The 10,361-nt window shown below is 36.4% G+C and overlaps 2 non-coding genes across 2 annotated transcripts; one reads left to right on the plus strand and one right to left on the minus strand.

Moving 5' to 3' along the window:
- Window positions 1–9,411: 9,411 nt before the first annotated feature.
- On the minus strand, window positions 9,412–9,485 carry trnan-guu (transfer RNA asparagine (anticodon GUU)). The gene has a single exon. It is a non-coding gene; the product is annotated as a tRNA-Asn (tRNA).
- A 489-nt stretch (window positions 9,486–9,974) lies between these two features.
- On the plus strand, window positions 9,975–10,048 carry trnai-aau (transfer RNA isoleucine (anticodon AAU)). The gene has a single exon. It is a non-coding gene; the product is annotated as a tRNA-Ile (tRNA).
- Window positions 10,049–10,361: the final 313 nt, after the last annotated feature.

The following is a 10,361-nucleotide window of genomic DNA, read 5'->3' on the forward strand; positions in this document are numbered from 1 at the left end:
AATATGGCTGCATGTCGCCACTGTTGGCTGACTGAGACTCGGCGGAATTGCGGCACCCCGCATCTGCCCCGAATATGGCTGCATGTTGGCTGACTGAGACTCAAAGCAACTTTTTTAATCCAATATAATAGTTGTATATGTATGTGTAAAATTATTTTACAGTCGCTTGATAAGCTTGTTTGACTTGAACCAGATGTACGTACGCTAAGCCATGATAACTGTTTATAACAATGATAACTGTTTATAACAATGATAACTGTTTATAACAATGATAACTGACAAGTGATTTTTAACTATTACCTTAATGTTAATACATGGTGGTGTCAGATAGAATCAGTTCACTACTTCAATACGAAAGGTTCCCTGAACGCATGCGCTAGGGGGCTCGCGCATTTAGTTCAGTTTAAATAAGAAACTTATACTTATTCACTGAGGATTTCAAGGTAACGTTAACTGCTGCTCTTTAGGACTAAAACCTTACTAAAACATTATATTAAAAATACTGATATACTGTAGTAACAGAACAATATATATAATCAAATTATTTCGTATTTTTTATTAATACATTTAGTATAGCTATGTTTTAACGTTTTAACGCCAAAAATGCTAGCTTGGCAGGTACGGTAAACTATAACTATCTAGCCAGCTATACATAAATATGGCAGCAAAGACTATCAAAAATAATTTAAAACATACATCTAAAGGAAACTTACACTGATATTATGAATACGATATAAACCATCTAACAATATAGCCAAGTTATATTACACACATAATATTTTAAAATGATTACATTAGTTACCTATACCTACAGCTGTATGGAGCTGGTGGTCCATCTTTTTTGAGTAAGGGGTTTGATGTATATAAAAGGTTGGTTACATTAGTTCTTCCTGGCAGTTGACAATATTATAAAAACTTTTAGTCATTGGCTGGCATAAATAACCCAGGAAACATGTTTACAGCGACAAAACACATTATCATGCCTAAAGCACATATTTAAAGGTCTTTATACATTTCCTTGATTGAATGATTGAACTAATGAAGTGTTTATATTTCTGCAGTGACTTTTTGTGCACCCCTGAGTCCAGCTCATTCAGCCACCTTGTGTTATTTGGCCTACACTGATCTTGGTAAGATATTTACAAAAGCTGCTTTTATCAACATACAGTTTGAAATACATTTTCAGGATTGATTAGGGATAATGTATGCAAGCACTGTACATAACACTGTAAAATATTATAATCAAAAAGCACATTATCATGTCTAAGGCTACTTAGCATGTCTACAGTTACTTTTTTTCTTATTCAACATTTCTTTTCCATCATTAAGTGGAACTGGAAATTTGAATAAGATCCATAAATAAACTATATAATAATATAAATATATATAATAAAATATTGAAAAATGTGTTTTGGTGTACATTTGTTTTTTTTGTTAATGTTTTAATTGTACTCTATTATAATTATTACTTATAATTATAATAAAGTATATATATATATATATATATATATATATATATATATATTATTTTTTTTATTTTATTATTTTTTTTTTTTACAGAGTATTTTCACAGCTACAAGAAGCAAGAACAGTTGTAGTAGTCCCAGTGACCATTAAAGGAAAGCCTTTTAAAAATCTACTGCAGGCCTTATCTGGGCCTTATCTTGGCCCGATAATGGCTGTTCTGGCTAGCAGGTGGTTAAGTGCTGGCATATTGCTGGCAGTCATGGCTGGGATCCGGGCAGCCGTATACGAGCCACAATCTATCCGTCATTCATTTTGACACCGGGCCAGATCCGGCTGCCGGATGTGGGCAGACACAAAAAGTTCCGGCATGCCGGATATTTATATCCTACGTTTTTTGCTAGCTGGGTACCCACCCAGTTCTTTACATCTATCTCCTATTGTCACTCCAGCTCAAGCCTACATACAAATACATTGTGAGTTTAGTCCCATTTAACAACTGTGGACACATTTGCTGACATCGGATTCAAAACCAAACTCTCATCACACAGAGGACTCGGATGGAATTTACAGTTTAACAAATACATTTATTCATCAATAAAGAAACACTTGTCTCCTGAGCCCTCAACTGGTCTTGGTCAATTGGTCACCTCCATGATAAGAAAACACCTGAACTACCACAATAGTATTTATTTATTTTTAAATGTAATTTTAAAACATGTCTGTTCAGTCTGTATTAGGATTTAGATGAACTGGGTTTTATGCACTAGAAGATGGTGGGATAATTAAACATAAATATGAGTATTTCTTTTAACAAAGGAGTTTAGCTACCACTAATTTGGTCTATAGATAAACACAAAGAACAAAGACTCATGATGATAGAACAATGCAACACTGTTCAGTCCACAGCCCTCCATTCACACCTTCTCATGTACATTCTGGTTGAGGACGGTTCATTATTTGCTAAGTGGAAATCATCTAAAGACTAGAATTTTGGAGTGTAGACCTAGAAGTGTTAAAGTAAGAGGCTATTCATTCATGAAAACTTAGCAAACACCATAAAGACCAGGGTAAAATTCTTCCACTTGAGAGTAAAAGTTGTTCTGTGTTTATTAAAGTAGATTAAACTTGAATAATGAACAAAAACAGATTCAGATCTGAGGTTGGTACATTACACCACATAACTTTTAATGAGTAATGATTATATTCACACCATGATGTACAGTACATTCAATAATTGAAGTAGAACAGTTCTAGAAAAAGAAAACCATACAGCTTTACCTCCTGTGTGAATGTGCTGGTGTTGTTAGAGAGAATAATGCACAAAAATACTTTCCACACTTTTAACAGTGATGTTACTTTCCTATGTGAGTTTGTTGATGTCGTTTAAGATTACTTTTATTAGCAAAAGACTTTTTACACTCTGAGCAGTGATACGGTTTCTCTCCTGTGTGAATACGCTGGTGTTTTTGAAGGGTACCATGTTCAGCAAAACTGTTTCCACACTCTGAGCAGTGATAGGGTTTCTCTCCTGTGTGAATACGCTGGTGTACTTTAAGGGCACTACTTTGAGTAAAACTCTTTCCACACTCAGTGCAGTTATACGGTTTCTCTCCTGTGTGAATACGCTGGTGTTTTAGAAGGGTACTAAGTTCAGCAAAACTGTTTCCACACTCTGAGCAGTGATACGGTTTCTCTCCTGTGTGAACACGCTGGTGATTTTGAAGGTGACCCTGTTGAGTAAAACTTTTTCCACACACTGAGCAGTGATATGGCTTCTCTTCTGTGTGAATGCGCTGGTGTTTTTGAAGCGTATTCTGATAAGAGAAACTGCTTCCACACTCTAAGCAGTGATATGGCTTTTCTTCTGTGTGAATGCGCTGGTGTTGTTTGAGATTACCCTGCGTAGTAAAACTCATCCCACACTCTGAGCAGTGATATGGCTTCTCTCCTGTGTGAATGCGCTGGTGTTGTTTGAGATTACCCTGCGTAGTAAAACTCATCCCACACTCTGAGCAGTGATATGGCTTCTCTCCTGTGTGAATACGCTGGTGTTGTTGGAGATGACTCTGCTTAATAAAATTCTTCCCACACTCTGAACAGTGATATGGCTTCTCTCCTGTGTGAATGCGCTGGTGTTGTTTGAGATTACCCTGCATAGTAAAACTCTTTTCACACTCTGAGCAGTGATATGGCTTCTCTCCTGTGTGAATACGCTGGTGTTGTTGGAGATGACTCTGCTTAATAAAATTCTTCCCACACTCTGAACAGTGATATGGCTTCTCTCCTGTGTGAATGCGCTGGTGTTGTTGGAGATTACTCTGTGTAGTAAAATTCTTCCCACACTCTGAGCAGTGATGAAAGTTCTTCATGTTTGTGCTTTGATAAGACTGTCGAAACTGTTTCCTTGGAAAGCAGCAGAAACAAAGAAACAAGTCAATTAATTAGAATTACTTTTACTACATTAATACCACAATAATATTAAACTCGTCACCTAGTAATAAAAACATTAAATTCACTTCACGTCTAAGTGAGAATCTGAATTCAAAGAACATCAGGATAAAATACTTATAAATACTGCAGATATTAATAATTAAATAACTATAAATAACTTGATATAAATAAAGATATAAGAGATCTTTCTCAACATCAGTCCTGCACCAAGCAAATCTAATCCAGTTCATGACAGGACTAATAATTAGCTCACAAGTGTAAATCTTTGGTGTGCTGGGAGTAAAAAAGGCTTCATAAATCACCACAATTATGAGCATAAAGCTATTTTAAACAGTCTGAATATATTAACCTGATAATATTAAATAACATAATAAAATAAAAAGAACAACAAATGCAACATAAATGTAAAAGAAACAAACAAGAAAACGCTTTACCTTCCTGTTAGAATCCTGGCAGCCACTTTAACAAAGCTGGTGTCTCCAGCAGGTCGTTTCTAATGAAGAACGTGCAGAAGATCCTTCTTACCAAGTGACTCAGCTACAAGTCTAGAGTTTAGTCCTTAAATAGAGCTGAGGACAAAGACCCAAGACCAGTTCAAAACTCTGCATTGGTCAATCATCAGCCAACCATTCACACCTTCTTGTGTGAAGTACTAGCTCATTATCTATGGAACGTGTGCAAATGAACTAGACGAAGCCACAAAGCATGATGGGTGAAGTCAAACTACACCTATTTATCTCAGCAGAGAAGTGATTTACATTTAATCCTCAACACAAACAAGGAATTGAAAGGCTATTCTGTAAAGTGAAATGACATGAACTTCGATAAAGCTTTTATGATAAGAATCTAAGTCATGTAAAATGCTGTATGTATATTTGTGTGAATTAGTTTCTACTGTATATGAGGAACAATAAGAAAACTAGAAGAGGAAACACCCACCTATAGATTTATCTGTAGATTTATTATGATTTTACTTTAATTTAAAGTCATCTAAAACATAATTTAAGCTCATTTCCATTTTATTTTAGATTGTTATTAAATAAAATAATCTTGATTACATGAATTGTTATTGTTATTAAAATGAATTATCTTGTTTCCACAGAACAATTCCACTTTATAATGATAGTACATCACCTGTAGTTTACACTCAGTTAATATCAAGACATTCTGATGTATCATTTCTAAATAAATTCTAGAAATGTAAGTGTACCAAAAAATAGGGTTTAGATGTGCATACACCAGGGTGCAGATAGCATCTGCCTAATTTAAAATAGTTCTTCATGTAACCTGAAATTATATTCATATATCATTAGTTAATAATGAAGATTAGAAAGGAGAAGAAAACAGGAGAGGAGAAAAACAGAAAAGAGTAGAAATGAAATTCAGAGCTTTTAGTATTTAAAGTGTTACTAATAAATGTTCTTTTATGAGATCTAAAACGATTATAAAATGACTAATAAAACTATATTATTAATATTAATAAAAGATTCACTAGTAGTACACTAATCATTCATTTGCCATTTCACCAATATCTGTGACACCCTGGATTCTGGGCTAGTTTCAGCTTCAGGGTTGATTTTAGATCAGACATTAGGCTGGATAATTTTGCTGAACCTGGCAACTCTCACGGTTTTCCTGCCAAATTGGGCTTGTTTAAAAATTCAGTCATGGTTGAAAATTGGGCTACTTTCAAAATGTGTCACGGCTGTTTAAAAGCTTTCATTACAAACCGTACAAAATGTTTTTAATGAGGATTTGCGCTCACATACCTATGAACAAGGTCTGCTAGTTTTAGCATGTGAACAAAGTCACACACAAATATACATACAGCATTTTACATGACTTAGATTCTTATCATAAAAGCTTTATCTAAGTTCATGTCATTTCACTTTACAGAATAGCCTTTCAATTCTTTGTTTGTGTTTAGGATTAAATGTAAATAACTTCTCTGCTGAGATAAATAGGTGTAGTTTGACTTCACCCATCATGCTTTGTGGCTCCATCTAGTTCATTTGCACACGTTCCATAGATAATGAGCTAGTACTTCACACAAGAAGGTGTGAATGGTTGGCTGATGATTGACCAATGCAGAGTTTTTAACTGGTCTTGGGTCTTTGTCCTCAGCTCTATTTTAGGACTAAACTCTAGACTTGTAGCTGAGTCACTTGGTAAGAAGGATCTTCTGCACGTTCTTCATCAGAAACGACCTGCTGGAGACACCAGCTTTGTTAAAGTGGCTGCCAGGATTCTAACAGGAAGGTAAAGGGTTTTCTTGTTTGTTTTTTTACATTTATGTTGCATTTGTTGTTCTTTTTATTTTATTATGTTATTTAATATTATTAGGTTTATATATTCAGACTGTTTAAAATAGCTTTATGCTCATAATTGTGGTGTTTTATGAAGCCTTTTTTACTCCCAGCACACCAAAGATTTACACTTGTGAGCTAATTATTAGTCCTGTCATGAACTGGATTAGATTTGCTTGGTGCAGGACTGATGTTGAGAAAGTCAGATCTCTTATATTTTTATTTATATCAAGTTATTTATAGTTATTTAATTATTAATCTCTGCAGTATTTATAAGTATTTTATCCTGATGTTCTTTAAATTCAGATTCTCACTTAGACGTGAAGTGAATTTAATGTTTTTATTACTAGGTGATGAGTTTAATATTATTGTGGTATTAATGTAGTAAAAGTAATTCTAATTAATTGACTTGTTTCTTCGTTTCTGTTGCTTTCCAAGGAAACAGTTGCTACAGTCTTATCAAAGCATAAACATGAAAAACTTTCATCACTGCTCAGAGTGTGGGAAGAGTTTTACTACGCAGAGTAATCTCAAACAACACCAGCACATTCATACAGGAGAGAAGCCATATCACTGCTCAGTGTGGGAAGAGTTTTATTAAGCAGAGTAATCTCCAACAACACCAGCACATTTACACAGGAGAGAAACCGTACCACTGCTCAGAGTGTGGGAAGAGTTTTACTCAAAGTAGTGACCTTAAGGTACACCAGCGTGTTCACACTGGAGAAAAGCCGTATCACCGCTCAGAGTGTGGAAAGAGTTTTGCTCAACAGAGTAACCTCCAAACCCACCAGCGTATTCACACAGGAGAGACACCGTATCACTGCTTAGAGTGTGGAAAGTGTTTTGCTGAACATAGTACCCTTCAAAAACACCAGCGTATTCACACAGGAGAGAAACCGTATTACTGCTCAGGGTGTGGAAAGATTTTTGCTCATGAAAATAATCTCAAATGGCATCAGCGTATTCACATAGAGAAACCACATCACTGTTAAGAGTGTGGGAAGTATTTTACAGAGGTGGAAAGTAACGAATTACATTTACTCGTGTTACTGTAATTGAGTAGTTTTTTGTGTACTTGTAGATTTTACAGCCTGTAATTTTACTTTTACTTAAGTATGTTTTGTATTAAGAGTTTTAATTCGCTACATTTTAAATAACATCCGTTACTAAGTAAAAAAAAAAAACACACACCTAAAAAAAAAAAATCGCGTCTGGGAAACTGCTGCAGAGAATTTTGAGATGGGGAGTCGGATCTTTTACTCGGTTCATTTTCAAGAGCCGTATATATAATGACTCCCAGCAGTGCAAATTGGTTCCTTCATTTCAGTTTAAAGGGCCGTTCAATAGAATCGAATCATTCTACGACACATCACTAGTGGTTATACAGTTTAAAATGTTTTATGGAACTAAAATGACACATTACACACCCCTAAATGTTTTAAATGTTGTATCAACATGTTTCTTCTATTATATTTGAATTAAAAACAACTATTGTGAGATTTATATCCACTTGTTATGTTTGCATTACACAGAAGAGACACGCCCTCCTGTTTAAAAATAACGAAGTAACGTTTACTCTGAGTACATTTTAAATGAGTTACTTTTTACTTGAGTAGATTTTTAGGCTGGTAACTTTACCCGTAAAAATTCATTTAAGTAATCGTATATGGAGCTAATTTAGTGCCAAAACTTCGCAAACAATATGATTTGTAATCAAACAAAACACAATGTACAAATAAAAAACACTATTTGTAAACAAACACAACATGATGTATAAATAAAAAACACGACTCTAACACACACAGTGTGATTTACAAATACAAAACGCCACTGTTGCAAATGCATATGTGACTTTCAAATAAATGCACAGCTGTTTTCTAATACACTGCATTTCACAAACAAATAGAACACATTTTACAAATACAAACGCTGTTCCGCTAATGCCGTTTGTGAATCACGTGACTTTTGGCACTGTTCTGGCGCCTTGTGTCATACCCCTTTTCCACCAACGCGGCACGGACCCCGTTCCGGTTCCTGAACTTGACTTTGAACCGATTCCGTGTTTTTCCACCAAAAAAAAGAGGTTCCAGACAGTGAACTAGCGGGCCAATCTGGCAATCTGGCAGAATACTTGGTTTTTTAGCCTGAACCGTGACGTCCGTCTGAGGGCGTGTCATGTTATACAGCATAGCGCGTTAGCAACAATGGCGTCCGCTGGAGTCTCGTATGGAGCTGCATTTTTATCTTTTAAACTTTACCTGATCACATTTTGAGCCAGTTTGCCGCTTATATTTTCAAAGCGCATTTAAAAAGATGAACTGTGTGATATGACGTGATAAAAGTGACCCGGACAGAATGAAAAACGCTTAATGTAAAAAATAAAGCGTGAAGCTTTTTCAACTCCCCGAGCTGCATAAACACCACACATGTAAATCCAGCTAAACACAGATACATGTGGTATTTTAGAGTAGATTTGATGTTTATTTCAAACAGATGGATGTTCATGTGGTGTAACTTTAGTGTTTAGCGTTGAGCTAATCGGCTATTTGAGCCGAGAGTCGCGGTGAAACCGAAGCGCAAAACGCTTCTCACGTTAACGAACTAAAAAAACAACAACTGAGACAAACACATCGCGTCTTCTTATCACCGATTGTTAGATCAATGCTTTTTACATAAAAACGAACATCGGTAACAACAGCACAAATGCTCGCACATAATCTACACACTCCGCCATGATATTACTACTCTTAACTTTCGTTCAGTAACGCCCACCGATGATGACGCTGCTTGGTTTTCAAGAACTGGTGGGAACGTGCGTCGGTTCTCTACAGAACACCAAGGTTCAGAGAAACCTGAACAGAACCAGCCTGCACACCAGAGGGGCTCCACGTCAAAACGTCAAGTTTTCACTCATTAAATCATGTATTTTGTGAACTTTGTGGAATAAATGTAGGATTTATACTTGTAGATTCTGGGTTTTAGGGAGTTCAGCTACTGTTAATATTTTTCCCCAATTGAACTAAACCTGAACTGATGTTTAATTGTTCATTAAGACTTCACTAGGAGTTATTACCATCAAGCAAATGTAAAGCATATTTCTATATGAAGAGAATCTGTTTCCAGATAATATACACTGAGGTTTAATTGTTTGATCATCAGGCATGGCTGTGCAATAAAAGGCTCTCGTCCCTGGGTGGGCTCGAACCACCAACCTTTCGGTTAACAGCCGAACGCACTAACCGATTGTGCCACAGAGACACGCGCAGAGCCAACAGCACAGCTGTTTCATTGGACGGTACACACAAAAAATCTAATCTCTCTCTATACAGGCTCACTGTGGAGGCAAATTGGTGGTTAAGTGGGCTGGTCTAAACTGCTGTAGGCTAAATGAGCAGAGATAAACTGATGAAGGCTGAATGAATGTACCACAATACAGTATAGTTTAGATAGTTCACACATATAAGAACCTACAAAACCTCTTAGATGTGTATTAAGAAAGTCTGAACATAAGAAATGACTAGACAGTGATGTCTGAAGTAGGACTGAGATCTCAGATCATTAAATAACATGAAACTGCTGCATTTCTGGTGCAATAACAACCAAATTCAGTTTAGGAGCCGCTCATTTCTGCAGATCTTCACTGAAAGTGTGCAGAATCTCTAATGGTTTTTGTGCTGCCATGCAGCTGGTTGAATGGGGGTTAGTGTAGAATTATGTACAAAGATTTAAAGAGAGAATATATGAACTGGCCGGTTAGCTCAGTTGGTTAGAGTGTGGTGCTAATAACGCCAAGGTCGCGGGTTCGATCCCCGTACTGGCCACACCCACTTTAATTATCTGTTCTGCTCAACAACAGTAAAGCTCTCCATCGTTTCTGTGTGGCAGCTCCATAACTGAAGGGCTGTCAGTGTAGAATCGGGTATGTGGGTATATGCCCTACCCTTGGAAGTCGGCTGGTTAGCGCAGTTGGTTAGAGCGTGGTGTAAATAACGCCAAGGTCGTGGGTTCGATCCCTGTATGGGCCACACCCCCTCTTGGACTTAAACTAACAAACAAGTGATCCTTCTCTAACTAGCAGGTCCTATTGACCTGGGCTTCAAATGTTGTCATTCTGGTAGGACAATAAAAGTGATA

The sequence above is a fragment of the Trichomycterus rosablanca genome, unplaced genomic scaffold, assembly GCF_030014385.1.
Source record: "Trichomycterus rosablanca isolate fTriRos1 unplaced genomic scaffold, fTriRos1.hap1 scaffold_299, whole genome shotgun sequence".
In the NCBI taxonomy this organism is placed as follows: Eukaryota; Metazoa; Chordata; class Actinopteri; order Siluriformes; family Trichomycteridae; genus Trichomycterus; species Trichomycterus rosablanca.